The sequence below is a fragment of the Telopea speciosissima genome, unplaced genomic scaffold, assembly GCF_018873765.1.
Source record: "Telopea speciosissima isolate NSW1024214 ecotype Mountain lineage unplaced genomic scaffold, Tspe_v1 Tspe_v1.0283, whole genome shotgun sequence".
NCBI classification, from domain to species: Eukaryota; Viridiplantae; Streptophyta; class Magnoliopsida; order Proteales; family Proteaceae; genus Telopea; species Telopea speciosissima.
This window is the reverse complement of record NW_025317619.1, coordinates 27900-31532: the sequence shown is the minus strand read 5'-3', so window position 1 is coordinate 31532 and position 3633 is coordinate 27900.

Genomic DNA, 3633 nt, shown 5'->3' with positions numbered 1-3633 from the left:
ATTTCGGCATTTGTTTAATTTCAGGTTAAACCAGTCTAGGTGGGACGTTTGGGGTTATTTGGGGGCATTTCTGGACTTTTTTGGGCTTTGGATTTTCTAAAAAGTACCCTTGTCTCTTGTTAGACATGTGGATACGATGTTGAGGCTCGTGACCTTTGAATCGATTCCTATTTCGACATATGGTCATTTTCGGTTCAAACCAGACTAGATGGGTCGTTTAGGGTTATTTGGGGGCATTTCTGTACTTTTTTGGGTTTGGTATTTTCTAAAAAGTGTCATTTTCTTTTAATAGACTTGTGGATGCGATGTTGTGGGTCGTGACCTTCGAATCGATACCTATTTCTACATATGTTCATTTTCGGTTTAAACCAGACCGGGTGGGTCGTTTGGGGTTATTTGGGGGCATTTCTATACTTTTTTTGGTTTGGAATTTTCTAAAAAGTGTGCTTAACACTTATTAGATGTGTGGATGCGTTGTTGAGGGTCTTGACCTTCGAATCAATACCTATTTTGGCACTTGTTCATTTTCGGGTTAAACCAGACCGGGTGGGTCGTTTGGGGTTATTTGGGGGCATTTCTGAACTTTTTTCGGTTTAGAATTTTCTAAAATGTGTCCTTATCACTTATTAGACGTGTGGATGCGATGTTGAGGGTAGTGACCTTCGAATCGATACCTATTTCGACATATGTTCATTTTCGGTTTAAATAAGACCGAGTGGGTCGTTTGGGGTTATTTATGGGCATTTCTATACTTTTTTGGGTTGGGAATTTCTAAAAAGTGTCCTTATCTCATATTAGACGTGTGGATACGATGTTGAGGGTCGTGACCTTTGGATCGATACCTATTTCGGCATTTGTTCATTTTCAGTTTAAACCAGACCAGGTGGGTCATTTGGGGTTATTTGGCAGCATTTCTGTACTTTTTTGGGCTTGGAATCCTTTAAAAAGTCTCCTTATCTCTTATTAGACGTGTGGATGCAATGTTGAGGGTGGTGACGTTCGAATCGATACCTGTTTTGACATATGTTCATTTTCTGTTTAAACCAGACCGAGTGGGTCGTTTAGGGTTATCTAGGGGCATTTCTGTACTTTTTTGGGTTTGGTATTTTCTAAAAAGTGTCATTATCTCTTATTAGGCATGTAGATGCGATGTTGAGGGTCGTGGCCTTCGAATCGAAATCTATTTCGACATATGTTAATTTTCGATTTAAACCAGATCGGATGGGTCGTTTTGGGTTATTTGGGGGCATTTTTGTACTTTTTTGGGTTTAGTTTTTCTAAAATGTGTCCTTATCGATTATTAGGCATGTAGATGCGATGTTGTGGGTCGTGACCTTCGAATCGATACCTATTTCGGCATATGTTCATTTTCGGTTTAAACCAGATCGGGTGGGTCGTTTGGGGGCATTGCTGAACTTTTCTGTGTTTGGTATTTTCTAAAAAGTGTCATTATCTCTTATTAGACGTGTGGATGCGATGTTGAGGGTCGTGACCTTCGAATCGATACCTATTTCGGCATTCGTTCATTTTTCGTTTAAACCAGACCGGGTGGGTCATTCGGGGTTATTTGGGGCATTTTTGTACTTTTTTGGGTTTGGGATTTTCTAAAAAGTCTCTTTATCTCTTATTAGACGTGTGGATGCAATGTTGAGGGTCATGACCTTTGAATCAATACCTATTTTGACATGTTTTCATTTTTTATTTAAACCAGACCGGGAGGGTCGCTTAGGATTATTTGGGGGCATTTCTATACTTTTTTGGGTTTTGATTTTCGAAAAAGTGTCATTATCTCTTATTAGACGTGTGGATGCGATGTTGAGGGTTGTGACCTTCGAATCGATACCTATTCTGACATATGTTCGTTTTTGATTTAAACCAGATCGGGTGGGTCGTTTTGGGTTATTTGGGGGTATTTTGGTAATGTTTTGGGTTTGGTATTTTCTAAAAAGTGTTATTATCTTTTATTAGATGTGGGGATGTGATGTTGAGGGTCGTGACCTTCGAATCGATACCTATTTCGGCATATGTTCATTTTCGGTTTAAACCAGACCGGATGGGTCGTTTGGGGTTATTTGGGGGCATTTCTGTACTTTTTTGGGTTTGGTTTTTCTAAAAAGTGTCATTATCGCTTATTAGACATGTGGATGCGATGTTGTGGGTCGTGACCTTCGAATCGATACCTATTTCGGCATATGTTCATTTTTGGTTTAAACCAGATCGAGGGGGTCGTTTGGGGTAATTTGGGGGCATTGCTGCACTTTTTTGGGTTTGGTATTTTCTAAAAAGTGTCATTATCTCTTATTAGAAGTGGATGCGATATTGTGGGTCGTGACCGTCGAATCGATACCTATTTCCACATTTGTTCATTTTCTGTTTAAACCAAACCGGGTGGGTCGTTTGGGGTTATTTGGGGGCATTTTTGTACTTTTTTGGGCTTGGGATTTTCTAAAAAGTCTCCTTATCACTTATTAGACGTGTGGATGCGATGTTGAGGGTCATGACCTTCGAATCGATACCTATTTCGATATATGTTCATTTTCGGTTTAAACCAGACCGGGTGGGTCGTTTGGGGTTATTTGGGGGAACTTTTGTACTTTTTTGGGTTTGGTATTTTCTAAAAAATGTCATTATCTCTTATTAGACATGTGCATGTGATGTTGAGGGTCGTGACCTTCGAATCGATACCTATTTGGGCATATGTTCATTTTTTATTTAAACCAGACCGGATGGGTCGTTTGGGGTTATTTGGGGGCATTTTTGTACTTTTTTGGCCTTGTGATTTTCTAAAAAGTCTCCTTATCTATTATTAGACGTGTGGATGCGATGTTGAGGGCCGTGACCTTCGAATCGATACCTATTTTGGCCTATGTTGATTTTCGGTTTAAACCAGATCGGATGGGTCGTTTGGGGTTATTTGGGGGCAGTTTTGTACTTTTTTGGGCTTGCGATTTTTTAAAAAGTCTCCTTATCTATTATTAGACGTGTGAATACGATGTTGAAGGTCGTGACCTTTGAATCGATACCTATTTTGGCATATGCTCATTTTCGATTTAAACTAGACCGGGTGGGTCGTTTGGGGTTATTTGGAGGAATTTCCATACTTTTTGGGGTTTGGGATTCTCTAAAAAGTGTCCTTATCTCTTATTAGACGTATGGATGCGATGTTGAAGGTCCTAACCTTCGAATCGATACCTATTTCGGCATATGTTCATTTTCAGTTTAAACCAGTCCAGGTGGGTCGTTTGGGGTAATTTGGGGGCATTGCTGTACTTTTTTGGGTTTGGTATTTTCTAAAAAGTGTCATTATCTCTTATTAGACGTGTGGATGCGATCTTGAGGGTCGTGATCTTCGAATTGATACCTATTTTGGCATTTGTTCATTTTCGATTTAAACCTGATCGAGTGGGTCATTTAGGGTTATTTGGGGGCATTTCTGTACTTTTTTGGGCTTTGGATTTTGTAAAAAGTCTACTTATCTCTTATTAGACATGTGGATGCGATGTTGAGGGTCGTGACCTTCGAATCGATACCTATTTCGACATATGGTCATTTTTTATTTAAACCAGACCGGATGGTTCGTTTGGGGTTATTTGGGGGCATGTCAGTACTTTTTTGGGTTTTGTATTTTCTAAA